At 49.0% G+C, this 17,546-nt stretch overlaps 1 long non-coding RNA gene across 1 annotated transcript; it reads right to left on the reverse strand.

Moving 5' to 3' along the window:
- Window positions 1–586: 586 nt before the first annotated feature.
- LOC118252002 (uncharacterized) lies at window positions 587–16,787 on the reverse strand. The gene is made up of 4 exons (XR_004780008.2): window positions 14,679–16,787; window positions 2,582–11,762; window positions 1,727–1,901; window positions 587–827 (listed from the first exon to the last, which is right to left on the reverse strand). It is a non-coding gene; the product is annotated as an uncharacterized LOC118252002 (long non-coding RNA).
- Between the last annotated feature and the right edge of the window lie 759 nt (window positions 16,788–17,546).

Genomic DNA, 17,546 nt, shown 5'->3' on the forward strand with positions numbered 1-17,546 from the left:
AACACACTATGGCATAGCTCAGTAAGAGCACCGCCCGTCGTTAGGGCCGGTGATACGAGGAACTTGTGCAGCAAGGCTGAATTAAGGCTGCCTAGGCGACTTCGGGTTTGTCCAATTTTTGAGTGCTTGATTTTGCAACTCGCACGATGTTCTTTAGCACAAGAGTCTACCTGTGGGCCTGCACAGTGCAGATGAAGGCACACAGTGGAGCTATTTGGATCCAAGCCAGTCTGCCACTTGGAACGTGAAGACGGTGTTTCTCTCACCTGAAGTGTACTCTGGGGCAAAGCTACGCGATACCTCTAAGGAGCTCAGAACACAACAAAAAAAATAAATAGCACCCTACCTATTGTTTCTGCCGTGGTCAATAAGAGATTCAAAACACTGAGCACATCCTGGGATAACGCTGGAGGAAGGACAGACCTGGCTGAATGGGGAATAACCATACAATTATAACCATAATGGGGAATAACCATACAATTGCCCACTGCTCCCGTCCACATTTCTGTCCCATGCTTCTTGCCACCTGCCTCTTGTATGGCCTAATCTTTTTTTATTCTTAGGACAGCCGTTCAAAGCCCAGAAATTTTATGTCTGCGGTGTCTGCTGCTTTATTTTTTCATTTGCAAACAGAAAAAGATACGGTGACTTCGTTCACTTACGCCGCCCTCGTGCTGCATCCCGTCCACACGCAGCTGAAGCAGTGTCAGCGCAGCTGAAGTCAGGGCCCTGGATTCCTGTATCGCTTCTGTTCTGCAGAGCTGCAGGAACAGGGAAGCGGGCAGAGCCCGCAGCATGCAGGTTTCCTACTGCTCTCTCCTCGCAGCCTGTGGGGAAGTTGGGGATAAAGTACTTTATTGCATTGGAACCGCCGCAAAACAACTTGGACTTTCAGTCTGATTCACTACCCATGGTTTGACCATTCCCCGTACAAACTTCATGCTGCCATGAGACCTGCTCCACGCATTTTGCAGAAGTAAAAAACTCTCACTTTCTTATTTCTTTCTTTATTAGTGGCGAAAATAAAACTAGAGCAACAAACCGTTCAGCGTAACAAAATTCTGTTCATGGGAGCTGTGAAGTGAAATACTTGCCAAAGCACAAAGGAATCTGTAGTTTAAACACAGGTTGGAACTGGATGTTATATAAAAACTGAAGGGATATACATGGAGCAGAAAGCTGCCTCTCCGTTCTTGACAAGTAATGCTTAGGCAAAATTCTCTCTCCACTCTTGCAGGTTCATGATATCAAATTTCAAGCTCCAACTTTGGAAGAAAAGGAATCGTGGATAAAAGCTCTTAATGAAGGGATCAATAGAGGCAAAAACAAAGTATTTGATGAGGTAAGAGAAACAGTTTTCAACCTCAGTATTTCTGTGTCAGTTCTCATTCACTGCTTTTTGAGCTAGGAAGAGAACTTGCCCGAGACCCCACGCTGAATGCCAGGCATGGTCAAAGGAAAGAGAAAGCCCATTCACAGCTGGTATGCAGGGCACACCAAGCTGCATCCCCACAGCCTAGGAGCTTTTAGTCCCTTCAGTTCTCAGCCCAAGAAGCTAGAACATGCAGAGAGGCGTTGGCGCCCTTCTACCTCTTGCTGCTTTCCCCTCTCTTCTGGCAGGGTTAGATGCAGGGGCAGCAGGGTGAGTAGATGTGTGCCAGAAGCACGGTCTGTCCTGATGACAGCTAATGTCTCACTGAGAAGCCCATGGGACACCAGAGCTCACCGAAGTCAGTGGAAGATGGTCTGGCGGCTTCAGTGGGTTTTGGATCAGCCCCTCAGCGAATGCACTGATGTTTCACTGTCCTGGAGGAAGCCACTGGGGCACAGAAGCAGCTGCAGCACCAAGACAGTAAGGACTTGTCTCTCCCCCAGTGTCGTGATTCTCAGCACCAAGCAGCCTGGAAACGGAGGTGTTTGGTTAGGACATAGCCCAGTCTTCAAGACTGGAAAAATCTGCAGTGACTCAGTCCACCAGCTATTCTGCTTGCTGTCTGAAGTCCAGTGGAAAGTTACTCCGTGGCTTCTCAGCCCAGCTGCTCTCCTGCCTGCCTCTCAGCTGGCCCCAGCACCTGCACGCCCCAGTCCTCCTCCTCTCCTCCTGATGTGCAGAGGCAAGGATGAAAATCGCACATCCTGGAGCCTCACTGACCTTGCTCAGCTCCCCGTTCGTGTGTGATCGGCCCCAAACCAAACTGAAAGAGCAGTATCAATTCTGCAGTTGTTTCTGTAACCGAAAGGAAGTGCACAAAACCACCACCACGGGAATCACACAAGAGCTGGGCAGGGTAGCTAGGAGACTAAGAAATCGGCAAGATGTGTTGAGCAAAGGAAACCAAAGCAGTGAGTAAAAGTTTTGAGTAAAGGGCTGAGCCCTGTTGGTGTGGTGCTGGAGAATTTAAACCCTGAGAGCTTGGTCTTTGCTTTTATAAGGGAAAAGCTGGAGGAGAGGCTGGAACATGCTCCTTTTTTTGCCTGGGCAAATGACATCCAGCGTCAGGTTTTTGCTGGCAGCTGGGAGCAGCAGGGAGGACATCACAAGTGGAGCAGCAGAGAGCTGAGCAGCCAGGCCTGCTCTCACCTTACAGCGGGTGGGAGATGAGATGTCCTCTAATGCGGCGCTGCTCAGCCCTTGCCGGAGCGACCTGACGCCGTCCCTGAGCTGCCCGGAGGGGCACGGCAGTGGGCAGCGAAGCCTGGTGGGGTCTGGGGTCTTCACCTGGAGGTTACGCTCCTTAGGAGGACCTGGATGCTCAGAGAGAGACAGCTTTTAATTCTCCTTCATTCCAATTAGGATCAGACCTCAGATCTGAAGTGTTGCTGCACAGGCTAGGCACAAGCTAACGGGTCAGGCCCTCGGCTGGCTTGGCTTAGCTGTTCTCCACTGAAAGCCGTAAAAGCGCCCTGCCGTGTCAGCCAGGGATTGGGACCCATTTCTCCTTTTAAATCCTTCTTCCACCCTCACCAGCTTTTCCTATCGGACAGCCTTGTGGTCCGAAGGGCAGCAAACCGCGCTGACCTTTCACCGTCCTCCGCACTGGCTCTGACCCTCAGCTGTGGCCAGCAGAACGTGGCAGAGCTGCGAAGAGAGGAGAGCTGCACGACAGCCGTCCCTGGCTGCCCACGCCTCAGCCCAGCGCTGACACCCCTGCCACCACGCTGAGGACAACCTCAGAGTGCCTGGGCTGGCTTTAGAGGCTCTGCTGCCCATGGGATGCCTGTCCCCGGCCCCAGGCAGCGTGGGAGGGTGGCAGACACCGAGAAATACCTGCGACGGGGTTAGGTCCTCCCAGCCTGGGCTGCCCAGAGAGGCTGAGGAGTCTCCATCCTTGGAGATCTCCTCGGAGATCTCCAGAAGCCATCTGGACGTGGTCCTGGGCAACCTGCTCTAGGTGGCCCTGCTGATGGCCTCCAGAGGTACCCTGCAACCTCAACCACTTTGTGATACCTCGCTGCCCATGCGTGATTTGTACTCTGACGCCAGGAAATGAATTTGTTAATTCAGCTACAGTTGCAATTAATCCAGGTCACTGCTCACACCTTCTATTCAGCTTCCTGCAGTCATTAGAGCCGTACAAGGGAAGGTCTATTACGAAGAACTGCTGATACAGTTCACCGTCAGGTCACAGTTATTAATGGGCTTTCACCTCTGAGATGGCAACAGCAATTTGGGTGCTGTGCTCTGCCACACGCAGGAGCTGTTCCAAGCCCAGGCTGGGGTGGGGACAACAAAGCCCGCTTGTGTCCTTCTCTGTCCTGCCCTTTCGGCAGAGGGAGGGTTAGAGATTACAGACCTGAAGGTTGGATGCTTTGATCTGGAGTGCCTTTTAGATAAACGCAGTTCTACAGAGGATTGATGCCTTAAATGTCCATCACGTACGTGGGGGGCTTTGCAGGCAAACAAAGGTCTGAGGCTAAGACTGTAACGGTGAAATATTCAAAAATCATCCTGGATCCCAATGCTGCGTCCCTTCCTGTGTGCCAACGACACCTTTAGAGATGGATCATGAGAAATTAATACCTCTTTTCTTCTCTCTTTCCCTCCCGTTCCCCCCTTTAAAGGTGAAAGTAGACGAGAGCCTTTCCTTGGACCATGTAACTCGGGACAGAGTGAAAATGACCCAAGGTCGCCGGCCACCCACGAGAAGCCACCTAAAGGAGGTAGGTGCCCTGCCTGGGGACTGGGCCGTCTCCCAGCTGGGACCAGCAGTACAGCAGGCAGCTCCGTCCAGCTACCAGCAAACCCCCAGGGAAAACCCAGGTGCGAACAGCCCAGAGAAAGCTCACAAGGGAAACGGCTTCCTCTGGGAAAGACGGCGCCAGCACCTCTTTAGCAAACCTCCAGGTTCCCATAGATCTGTAGCTGCTGCAACACGTTACGATATATTTAGCTTTCCATAACTCATGAGCCGCTGCGCTGTCTGGTGAGAGCCATTACAGTTTCACTTTAATCAGAAGAGACCGAAGCTCCTATATTTATTTTCTAAGAAGTGATGATTTTGTAGCCACAATGGTCTGACGGTACAAGAACTGCATGGTCTGTGGAGAGAAGCAGTATTTTTTATTAAACTAACTGGAAAAAGCAGACAAGCTTTCGGGTTTACAAACCCTTCCTTAGGTCTGAAACAGAATACATTATTCTCCCAGGCAGCTTTATAGACCGGCCTGTCTACTTGTAACTGATTTTCTGGATCTATCACTTAAAAAAGAAGGAAAGAAAGAACACCACAGAATAAACCTGCAGTTCATTTCTATGGGAGAAGCTCCTATTAATGCGGGATTCCTGTGATTTACGAATAAGCTTCCACGGACAGATTGATATGTTAGGAGACCATTAATCTAAAGCAAGGAAGGTTTTTAAATCAAACCTTCTTACTTCACACTCCCCAGACTCTGACTTATGTGTCTGCACAGCACTCAGATGTCCCTACTGCAGAAGATGAGATGCCCCAGGAGTTTTAACTTTGCATAGAAATAGAGGGAGAGTGTCTCTTCTAGAGAAATGCATAGGAGTGAATCATAGGTGCCCATCCATCCCTCCAGAAAACAACAGAACAAAACCTGACAGAAGTTGCAGAAGCCTTGATGCGCAGATTCTGTGATGCCTAGAATGGGTTCAGTAAAGCAGGAAGCCAGCTCACTATTTTCATGAGATACTTCATTCAGATATCTGCAAGAGCTCTCACTTTCGGCCAAATCTGGGGGAAACTGGCTTGCAAATTCAAAAGCAGGAATGAGGGGAAAGGGGGAGGATAGAGCCTGCAGAAAGATGAGTATCACAGTTGCTGGCTGCAGCGCTGTGAAGGAAATGGGATGAGCAATCATTTTTTTCAGTGTCAAAGCAGGCCAGGTAAGGAGGGGTCAGGGCCAAGCAGCCAGGATGCAGCTTGCCTCTGTCTGTCTTAGGGGCTGGAAAGGCAAGAGAGACTTTACCTAAACTCTCCACACTGCAGGAGTCTGGCCTGAGCTGCAGCTGCACCTTTGTGCAGCGTTGGGCCCCCTCACACAGGAACTGCCATCGCATTTCTCCCCCCGGGGTGCCGAGCTCACGCCCTGTAGCGTGTTTACCGCGTCCACCCTTTTTAGGATATCCCCCCCTGCTCGAGAGATTTGCACGCAGCCTGTGGTTTGAAGGTCTGATCGGTTGAGGCTTGGCCCCAGCGAGGCAGCGGTGAAATCAGGCTGAAGGGAGCAAGCAGAAGGCAACGGTCTTACAACAGCATCCCTGCTCAAGTGGTCTCAGCGTATGTTGACCATCCAAAGATCGATTTGTTTTACATGTTTAAGTGGAAATAGGACAGTCCTGAAAGCGGGAGGGCTTTGGGGAAGCACGCCGTAAATGAAAAGGGTAGAGGGATCCAGCCACCCCAGGATGAAGAATTCAGGTTGTGCAGAGCTGAGAGCGTAGCACCAAGAGGAAAACAGAGAAGTTAAGGTTATGGTGGAGCACGTTTTGAGATGGTCTGCTCAAAGGAAGTAGTAAAAAAAAATATTCTGTGCTTCGGTCCTAATTCTTGACTGCTTGTGGCTATTGGCTGTGTTATTCTTGTGCAAGTCGCTGCGCTATCAGGCGGAAAATAACTCAGCAGCAAAAACGCTCATGACATTCACAGAACATGCTGGTCTGGAGGAAAAGCAGGGCTGTGCAGAGGGCCGGGGGTGCTCCATTTGATGCATTCGAGATTTGCCGCAGCGTATGTGATCTGACCCTGCTTCCTTCTTTGTCGGGTGAAGTGTTTGGGACTCATGATTATCACAGCTCATTAAATTTTGGCGTAGCAGATCTCACTGGCTTTCGCTTATTAGATGAATGCAACTGCTGTTAGAGGGTGGCTCGGGGTGGTGCTGCACGGAAGAAGCACAAGCTCCGTAGATTGCTCTTGAGCTATAGAAGCAGCTGCTCTTGAGAGCACCGTTTTTATAATCAGTCAGATTCTCCTCGACAGATGTAAGTATAAATAGGGGGTGGATGTGTGAAACAGTAATCCCCTGCCTTCCCCTTACAGCTTAAGTTTTATGCCGCAAGTGTTTATACCGCTGTATCCATAGCAATTCCTTGAAGTTAAAGGATTGATGGAATAGAAATTGAAAAAGTTCTCTCATGTTTCAGGCTGCCAAGTCTACGTCAGATGGTATTCTGAGACTAGATCTGGATATAGTAGACAATGGACCACCTGACTTTGACTCCACTATCAGCGAAAGTGACAATTTGCCACCTCAGAAAGAAACTCCAAAGCCACCTATGCCACCTACAAAACCCACGGGCACAAAAGAAAACCAAGATGCAGAGAACAGCGTTTCTGACCAGGAACATAAAACGCCTCTGCCTCCAGATAAGAAGCTTAAGGAAGGCTTAGCATCGAAGGACGATGTAAATGCCAAGGAAGAGGACTCTGTAAGCAGAGAGGAGAATGTGGAAGAATCCATCGCACCAGGTGAGGAGAACAGAGAGAAACTTGCTGAGCTCAGCAGCAAGGGCACATCAAAACCTCCAGTTCCTCTTCCTAAGAATGTGCCAGACAAGCTAAAAGTGGCTTGGGACCAACCAGTCTCTGAACTTGAAAACACAGAAGACCTGAAATCATCAGGAGACAGTAGCAAAGACAGCCTTGCTGAGACTGCTGCTGCAGATGTTACAAAGCCTCCTGTTCCTCCTCCTAAGATTCTGTCAGAAAAAATGATAGCCACTATGAACTCCAGCCACGGCGACCTGGAAGCTGGGGGGTTGGAAGATCTGGGGTCTGGCAGCTCCAAGCCCCCAGTGAACGGCGTCGAAGCCAGTGAAGTAGCAGAGACCACATCCCCAACAGCTGAAACTAAAGAAGAAAACGGGAGAACCTTGGCTGAGAAGGAACAGCAAAGTTCAGCAGAACAGAGACCGAGTTCCTTAGCTTCAGAAACAGGCCAGGAGAGTGTGAAAGCAACTACTGAGAAGAAAACCTCTGTAGAAAACACTTCAGGCCTCAAACTTCGCAGTTCGTCTCTGGGAGACTTGCTGTCAGATTCCAAAAATACCCAGACAGCACTTCCAGGTCAAGGTTTCCCCAAGGATTCCCATCACTGCTTAGCTAAAATGGAGGAGAAAGTTGCTAGCGAAAGGGAAAAGGCAGAAAAACTTCTGCAGAAGGTTTTACGTGGAGGGCTGGAACAGGTCCAGGAGGGGAACGGACCCCCAGTGATGGCAGAGACATTACTCAACGAGGCGGTAGAACAACTTCGGCAAGCTACTCAAGTCTTGCAAGAAATTAAAGGTCTTGGAGAACTGAAAAAAGAAGCAGCACAGAAACAGAAAGAAAAGCAAAAGGATCTAGTGACTCTTTATAGGAGAAGTGCTCCCTGACACACTCTTCAGAAAGACTTGGTTTTCAAAATCAAAGCTAAACATTTGCCATTTATGATTTGTACCATTGCTAGGCCAGTGTTCAAAAGGTGGTGTTTTGCTGTGCATGCACCATGTTTATGGCACAGAACTGAGCTTTCAGTTACAGCCTCTTCCTCTCTTTCTTCATGCTGTACGTACCAGTCCGGCTCTAATCCTCTCATCACAGCAGAAGGTTACAGGACATTGAACAGCTTCAAAAATGTGAATGCTCTTTAGGGACTTGGTCCAAAGTACTTTCAAATCAATGGATCAGGCCTTAAAAATTTCTGGTAATCAAACCGAGTCGGAATTTTGAAAGGAGCAGAATGGTTTCTCTAGCAAAACCCCCGCCCGTCTGTATTTACAAGCAGATACCAGATTACACTGGCACCTATCCGGTTTTCCCACTTCAATCATTTAAAGATAAATGCAGTCAGAGAATATTTTACTTTGTTTATACACTTGCTGGCAAGGTTTCCTGGAGCACCTGGCCCAGTGACATCTAGGAATGTAAGGATAAATGGCTTAAGCTTCTCTGAGGATGCTCGTAAAACCACATCCACAGTTAGTGACCGCACGCAGAGGCAAGCAAAACTGGCCAGCTCCTGGCTACGAGGAGTGTCCTCAGATCTAGGCACTCTTCTGAGTCCAGCCAGGCAATGCTTTACGTGGGCTAAGCACCGTGTAAATGAATGCGAGTTTCAATGCATCATTGCCAGGCACGTATTAATTGTTCCTGTTTCATTACCAGGGAAACTGAGGCAGAGATACAGAGCAGGTTACACTTGGCCTTTGAAGAAGCGTGTTGCAGCAGCACCACATGCTTATTTTTAAGGACCATACCTACCTGATAACTCTGAATCCCTGCTTTGTAACTGGGAACAATTAGCCAGATGCTTGGACGGCTTGTGTCCAGGAGATGCCCAGGGGCTTCGCAGGAGAGCCTGTCTTTAAGAAGCTCATTTGTTACTGATGTACATTCCCTTAGCTGTTGGCTCTCTGTTGTGGGATGCTAACTGATAGGAGCGTGCATCTCAGGCAGCTGGTCTGGATGAGACCCTCGTCCTATGTAGCAGGTTTCTACCTGCTGTGTCCCGGCTAGCCTGCGAGCCACGGTTTGGCACAGACATCTGTAATTGGAGTACGGAGGGAAAGGCATTTTGTGCGCACAACTTTGGGGCTGGTCCCTGTGGCTTAAGTATATGAAAATAAAAGTGCATTGCTACGTAAGGGGCTGAGGAAAGCATTGCAGGAGGCTCTGGCACAATTCCCACAGCTCCCCCACCCACCTGCTGAAAGCAAACACAATTCCCATGGTTTCTAGTGATTAAAGTTGTGATAAAATCATGTCTTTGCACCGCTGCTGTACAGTGCTGTACCTGAGCTAAGTTCCCTCTCCTGTTCCCTACAGTTTTTGCTCTCAGGAGAATCGTATGACATCCTGAAGGGCTTCTCCTTTGCTTAAACCAGACTCAGGAAGCACAGAAAAGGATGATCTTTCCAGACTGGTTTTAAGGAGTGACATGCTACCTTATCTTTTTTCTCTCATTGTCAGCACTTCTCTTCTGTTATTCTTTGTATGATTCCCCAGGTTCCACAAGGCTGCAGTGGGCTGCAAACACCTCCCTTTGCAGCAGCCCAGTAAAGCTTCATCCGCACCTCTTCTTAGGCTAGCCCATGTGCTCTTCAGATCTGAGCAGAGAAATGTTGTCTTTGGGCTTCCAAATACGCTGTTTTTCACCACCCAGAGCCATCAAGATAGGTAGTGAGTGACTAGAGCTGTTGCTTCCATATCTTTTGATTTTGATTAAAGCAGCCAGGGTGGTCCGTCCCCCTCTCAAGACAGCTGTAGACAATGCATGGAAAATCACTTCTTATTCTCTCACGTGGGAGGTTCTACACGGTCAGACACTCAGGGCCCAGGTGCCACAAGAGCTTTGCTTTGAGACAAAAAGATTCCTGTGTCCTAAGCCCACTGCCAGGCACACAGCCTGGAGCAAACTCTGGATCTGTGTAATTTGCTGCTGTAGACTGAATGTGAACCGTGGGTCTTACTTGCCTTTCAGATGTTCTTAGGACAAGGGCTAATCATATAGACAATACTCTGTGCCTATCTGCTATCTAAATGTATTTTTCTGCATGTGCACTTTTGTTTACCGAACACTGTGTGGTATGAATGTGAGCTGTCAGAACCTGGTGCGCACTGGAAGTCGAGGGACATCAGCTTCAGAGCGCAGGCAGGCATTTGCAGGATGCGGGTCTGTAAGAAGAGAGAAACCAGATGGGGAGAAGAAGTTCACACTAACAGGAAGACACATGAACCAGGGCAAACTCCGGGTGCAGGTTCATATCCAAAGTGGAAGCCAGTCCTGACCTCCAGGATGGGCAAATCAAAGCCTGGAACTGAAAACTCATGAGAATGGAGATAACTTACGGGAGGGTCAGTCCCCTAATGCATATACAAATGCTTCTGCTCTCACGGGTGTTTCTTGTGGCAGTGTGTTCTGTGGATACCGTCTGGCAAAGCGCTGATGAAGATAGCGAGATATCCCTATCTGTTACAGCCAAACCTACAGGATGTGCTTATATTTACTGTATATTTTTATATAATACTGGATATTCTAATGAATAAATGTCTGACATTTTACTGAATACCCATCAGTAGGAATCTTAACAGAAAAAAAAAAAGCAACCCTATTTGTTAGGAAGTGAGCACATTAAATCATTTTACAAGCTACAGCTAATGACAGTTTTTGCTGTACTAACAGAACTTAGTAGATTTGTATAATTTCTTGTAAATAGGTATAACTTAAGTGGAATCTCCATAGCACCCGGTAACTCTACTGCTGAAAGCAGTCCGTTGGAGACTTTTAAACTATTTTTTCTAGCAGGGTTAGCAGTTTCATCCTAAAATGTCTAGCCCAGCCGTAAGCCTGATTCACCGGGACTTTCCAGAAAACAACGGATCACGTTGCTTCTGCAGTTTTCCCACTTGTTCTTCTCATTCTGGTCATAAGCTGGGCTCTGCCTAAGGCAGGAGGGTGGGCTACCCTGTAGCTGCCTTCTGGAGTGCTTCTAGCTGCTCCCCTGCAAATGGCAGTGCTGGTCTCAGTCAGAGATGGGATCCTGGTCTGATAAGCCTTTGCTCTGACCTCCTACAGCACCTCCCAGCTTCAGCGTACATCCTGCCACCACGCACTTTTTTGTTTCTCCCCTTAACCATCTGATTTCTGGCTGCACGAAGGCTGCTTTCTTGTGCCTGGGAACCCTGTGGGCACAGAGCGCTGGGGTGTGAGTCTGTGTTTCAGGCTGTGCCACCAGGTTACATTTGTGACAGGAAGGAAGTGAACTTGCAAGCAAGCAAATGTGGATGACTATCTGAAAAGCAGCTGCTGCAGCCAGTGGAAAGGCAGCACTTTGTCTCCTGCTTGTAACGAGCTTTGAGATTTGGCAATAAAACCCCCTTTTAAATATCAGCTGTTTAAGAGCCGTTTGTCCTAAACAGGGGCAAAGATGAGCCAGGAGGACTGGCACGTGGGGGCTTTGCTGCGGAGGAGGGCGCGTTGCACCGGCTGTGGTCAGGCTGGGGCGAGCTAGCTGCTGTGCTAACCACAAGCCCGGAGGAAGGAGAAGCAGCACTGGGGCTTGCGGGTGGCACACAGCTGGTGCTGCAGCACCCAGCCGAGTGCAGGCTCCAGCAGCGCTCTCGGGGCCATCCTTAACGCCTTCATGTGGATTCTGGTGCGGAGCAAACGCGAAACTCACCCGGCGGTCATCCCCGCGGTGGTGAGCAGCAGCAGAGGTTCGCTCCCCTGCGCGGATGCCAGTGAGCTACAGGAAGACAGGAACTGGTGCTTCCCTTCTGTGAAACTGGGTGGAAACTGACCAGTGGGTTCAGAAGCTACAAGGAAAAGAATGCAAGTGTGCATGCCATCCTATTGCACAAGCTCAGCTTCATCTGGGTAAATGTGCTTGGTAAACTCTGAAAGCCACTGCCGGGAAGGGGGCAGTTCCCCAAGGGAATTTTCAGAAGACTAGCCTGATTTCTACAGATATACTACAGAAAAAGGCAATTTCTCCTCTTCTGAGAAAGCAGACAACACATCACATTTTGGCCTTGAGTTGATGTTGGTAAGGAAGGGCAGTGTCTAGCACTAAGTAAAGCCCGTGAAACATGATTAAAAAGCCCACGAAAATGAAAACATACATAGTATTGGCATGTGAAACATTTGCGTGACTGCGTTTAATTCAATGCACGGTCATAGTTTACTAATTAGAAGAGACTGTGTTATTTCCTAATGTGAAATAGAGAATGAGGGTCCTAGGTTTCATCCAGTGATCCTGCAGAGCTCAGTAATTTGCAACTGAGAAAGAGCAGAAAGAGCTCTTCCAGTCCCAGGGTGCCAAAGGATTTACTACAGCATTGGCTACTCTACAGCGGTGACTTATTATTCTTGCTATTAAAAAATGTGTTTTATCTTAAACATGAATCATCAACAGCCAAGCTCTCCAAGATTTCCCCTTCCAGTTTAAGAGTTAGACAATCTGCCAGCACAGAACATATCCACTGTGTTTAGAGAACAGAGATCCCTGTTTTGTTATGCTATGCAAGTCCACATACTTCGGAAAGCCAGTGCTTAATTTGTTCCAGGAAACTTAGTCACTGTGTTCTTCTAGTGCCTTACCTCATGGCTCTGCAACCCACAATATTCCTGCGAAAACAGCCGATGTGATGTTACAAAGCATTAACGATTTCTTTCTCAGCAGCAACCCTGCTGTCTGGGGCAGTGTGAGGAACTTTAAGCAATGTGTTTTCCATCCACTCCTCGCCTCTTTGCAGTATCAGCGACAAATCAGCCCGACAGATGTCCCCTCGGAGAGCAAGGGGGGCTGACCCTCGCACCTGCTGCTGCTCAGCGCTGGTCCCCTCTCCCTGACCTACTGGGCTGCCCAGTTCAGAGTTGGTAAAACTGTGCCTGAGGGCGCTGAAGCAATCCTTCCTCAGTGCATACTTATTATAAAGCACCGGTGCTCACAGCTATCGATACAAAAGAAAACTTCAGTGGAATATTACAAACCCCATTTGTAAGAAGCTATTACGGGAGAGATGGTTGTCTGCGGCGTATCACATCCACTGCGTAAAGGAAAAAATAAATTGGCTTAATTCGCAGCAAAGAAGATTGAAGAGTTTAGAAAGGTCTTCCAGGCACAGGGTGGGGATATTCTGGAATGGGACCTGCAGGAGGACCTCCACCAGGAGCATTTCTTAAGAGCAGATATGCAGCGAGGGCGGGGCTATCTTCCCTCTTCTGCGCGGAACGGCGGATGGAGCCACTGCCTGCGGTCCTGTCCAGCCATGCGGTTTCTGCAGGACACTGGCAGAAGCCTCAGCAAGCAGGCGTAGTGGCTAATAAACCCCACAGGCCGTTCGGTCCTTTAACCTTGTTTGCCCTCTCCCTGGGGATCATGTGGAGCGCTTGGAGCAGCGGATGACAAGCAGAGAAGCAGCAGAGATGACAAACAGCGCGGGGCTCTGCAAGTCCCAGCTCACACTGCCTTGCTCTCCCCAGCTTTCCTCTCCCGTCCCCTTCTTCTCCAGGCTTCAGCTCTCTTCTCTCCCCTTTCCCATCTCGTGCCCCCTTCTCTGCCAGAACAGCTCCTTCCTAGAAAGCTCAGCACTCTGATAGAAGCTCTCCATAAGTTTTGGATGTGTCTCTGCCAGGAAAACCTCCTTACTCCTCGCCCCCACTGGATCCATGGGACAATTTACTCATCCCCATGGGGATAAGTTCGTGCTCTGCAACGCAGGCATTTTTCAAAGTCAGGAAATGAATTTTAAAATGGTTTGCTCAAAATAAATGAATGGGATTGAAATGCTGGGAAACAAAGCCAAAACCAGCTCCTTTTTTTTCTCTTTTTTTGACTAAACGTTATTGGCAGTTCTTGTATAGCATCTTCCAGTGTGAAGGCCTTACGGTGTTTTGTGGGCATGAATGACTTCAGCCTTGTTGTGCGACCAGGAGAGACAGTGGAGCTTCTCACCCTCCAGAACGAAGGGAAAGACACATAGCATTGAAGTGCTGGACTCCAAACCCATCTTCCTGTGGTGGATACTTTCATTTTTAATTAGCGTAGTACTGACATTTTGCAGCAAACATTAGACGACCTGAACAATGTTACCAGCAAAAGTCCTCTTAAAAAAAAAAACAAACAAACCAAAAAAACAAACCCCCAAAAGCCCATGCTGACAATTTGTCCTCTGATGACTTTTCTTATCCTTTGAAGGATCAGGAACGGAACCCCAAATCTTGCTTCTTTGGTCGATTAGTAGTTAAAGAACTATTGTTCCTAGCCCATAGATGGACAAGACATACCGTGCAAGTACTACAGATAGCTGTAAAATCTACCATACCGGTCATTTTAATGAGAAATAAGAACCTGAATTGTTTTGGGGATGTTCTGGCCTAAAAGAGAAAGCCACCTGGAGCAGACTGCAAGGGAAGAGGTCAGAGGTAGGAAGAGGGCAGGCAGTGGGAAGGCAGTGCTCAGTACTCGCCCTAACGCACAGGTAAGGATGTGGCATATATGCAACGTAAACAGATCCAGGCCCTCCTTCCCCTCAGAACTACTCAGAAATTAGGAAAAATTTGAGTTTGTTACTGGCTTCCCCTTACCCCTTACTTAATTCCCTCTTGGTGTCTAAATGGTTTTCAGATGCTCAGTAAAATTTTAAACGATATTCATATTTTCCCCTCACACCCACAAAAAACTCAAATAGTTTTGGAGGAAAAATATTTTTGCTTCCAATGAAACCTACCTTGCAGAGAAAGAAATGCTTCTTAATGCGAATCGGTTTTATATGTGAATTGTCACTGCACACTGAGGTATCTGTCACTGCAGTTGACAAAATACTAGAAGATCTCCAGAAGTCCAGCGGACATGCAAGTCAGCATGACTCAGAGTCTCAGGGTGAAGAACCGAGCAAACAAAACTCCGAGTTCCTCTGCTATTTCATTCGCAACAAGAATTTCAGTTTTGAAATGCTGGCAAAATGCTCTGCGTTTGTTTAGACCACATCACCATGACAGCACAGCGCTGCCCAGTGCCTAACGGACTGCGTGTATTTGCAAGGAACAACGGTGAAGGGGAAATGGAGCTCAAAGAAAGAACGTGGCCAGATGTCACAAGGGAGACCGCAGCAGGTCCTGATCCAAACCTATGTCCTCCAGCACCGGTCCCACGCGTGTGATCAGCCTTCCCGTCCAAGCCACCAGGCCTTCCATCAGCTTTCTCCTGAAAATGCTGAATTTTCAACAGCACGGGTTGAATTTCCTGAGCCAGGCAAATGAATTCCGCTTGTTTGCAACTGCCAAGAGCTAATGAACTTCTGCAGGGCTGTCAGCGCAAACAACAGTCGTGTATTTGAATGACAGTGCTCTCAGCTTCGCCACGCTTCTGCCTTTCTGGCCATGCGGGTTCAAAACCACCTACCTCCAACTGCGCAATCAGGGAATCGCAGGCAAGAAATTTTCTGGCAAAGCCTTTTCAGGTTAAAGCAGCAACCCAAAACTGTTAACAGAGGATTGGGTATTCAGAAGAGTGCCCCAGTTTAAAAAATGTACAAAAAGGCTTTGAAAAGTTGACGATTCGAAAGTGGACAACTTTGCTCTGCAGCATGAAAACACGATTTCAACACCTCAGCTAATTTTTAGATAATTTTCTCGAAGAGTTTTTAAAAGGCTGAAACAGATATTGCATGTTTTGATGGAGCTCATGTAATTACTTCCTGTCTACTTACGTAAGTTTTCCAAAAGTTTTCTTTTCTGCCTTGATCTTAATGGGGGAAGAGAATTTAAACCCTTGGTAAAGCTCAGAAGATGGCGAAGCTCTCTCAGTCTGGATCTAGACAGGCAGAACAGGATTCCTGTGCATTTCGGTCCTCCAAATAGGGCACTGGGATCAATCCTGTCTCCTCTGTGACTCTTCCCTCCAAGGACCAGCGTTTCATTCTCAGATGGTGCAGTCACGCCGTGGGCTGCGGTCCGTTTGTTTTGGCTCAAGGCAGCAGCAGCTGCACAGGTACGGGGCTGATGTTTTTAACGGGTCTGCTATTGCCCGGAGAGAAAGTGCCATTTTCTAGGACAAACACAGTAAATTGACAGACGTCAAAAGAAGCAGCCCCCAGAACTTCTTTAGGAGCCTGGTCTCATCCCTCTGACACATTTGCGTTCAAGAGCGTCGTGTTCTTCTGGTAAACAGCTCGTTTGGAATTAAACCATTTTCAGCGCTGAACACGAGGGATGTAAATGGGGGGGTTGGCTCGCAGCCAAAGCCACCATCCCTGTAGAACAGGGAGCGCACGGGCTGTTCTCCAGAGCGCCGCGCGTTCCCCCTCAGCCCTTTGCGGTCAGAGGCAGAGGGCAACCTCCGCGGCCGCCCCGCCGCGGGCAGCCACCGCCCCATGGGCTGCGGGGCACGGCAGCGGAATGGAAGGAATTTTTTAGGCCTCCAAATCAGGACCCCTGGAGGACCCCTCCCATTCAGCAGGGTGAGTAACAGCAAATTGAAATGCAGCCTCTGCCTACCCCAGTTTCCTGGCGTTTGGTAGACACTCGTGTCTACTGCTAAAGTCGTACTACCCAGGGCTCCCAAATCTTGCAACAAACTTGTTTAGGGACGAATACCGCTTCTGCCCCATTAATGCTGCAGGAACAGCATCCAGGTCTGGAGATGCAACGTCCACAGATCCTTTCTGCACCGATGAGGGGATCCAGCCCTTCGGGTTTTGTCTGCAGTTTCCAAATTCAGCAATCACTAGCAAACAACAGAAGCCAGCAGAGTTTAATTATATTTTTTTTCCGGAGCGGCGAGGTGCTCGACTGCAGAGCGCTGTGGCTGTAACTCAGCCGGGTTACAAGACATCTCCAGCAAGAAGGCGCTCGAGCAGGAGGTAATTGAGGGCTGGCTCCCGGAGGGAATTTTCCCTTAAAAGGGTAACTACATTGTCATGATGAAACCAGCTTGCTTCCACTGCCCGCAGAGCTTTTTGCAAACACGTCTGCCAGAGCTGGGGGCGGTGGCAATTATTACAGCAGACTGCTAGGAGCAGCAGGGCAGTGGCTACCGCTCCAAATGCTACAGGATCTCTGGCCTGTCTCAGCCGTCCTCTCCCGTGAAGGGCAGCCCCAGAAGGTCACTCCACTGCCGCGTAACAAGAAGCCAGCTCCTGCCGTCCGCTCAGGGAAAAGGGATACCTCAGCTAGGGTTGCAAGCAAAGAAACCAGCCTCACACAAAGTGCTCGCGCTCAAAATCCGAAATATTTTCAGAGGGGCAGGCAGGCTGCCAGCTGAAAGCATACCAGAGCCACCCAGGAATTTTTCCAATTAAATATTTTTTTCCACCAGAAAATAACCGAAACGCCAGCTTCTAATCTGAGAGCCCGTGGAACACTTCTGAGCAAAGCTCTTCCGGGAGGTCAAGGCACACGATGAGAGAGCAGAACCCTAGCGTGGCCTCTCCCCCAGCAGCAGGCTGCTGCTAAGGGAGAGCCAGGTTTGGGGCCAAAACCTCCTTCTGCCTTGCTCAGAGCGGTGACTCGAACCTCAGCTTCCCGCAGCCCAGAGGAAACCGCCTTACCTCTAACGCAACTGCTGCTCCAGGCCTGAGAGCCTTCCTTGCCCTCCT

This window comes from Cygnus atratus, chromosome 11 (genome assembly GCF_013377495.2).
Source record: "Cygnus atratus isolate AKBS03 ecotype Queensland, Australia chromosome 11, CAtr_DNAZoo_HiC_assembly, whole genome shotgun sequence".
Lineage (NCBI taxonomy): Eukaryota > Metazoa > Chordata > Aves > Anseriformes > Anatidae > Cygnus > Cygnus atratus.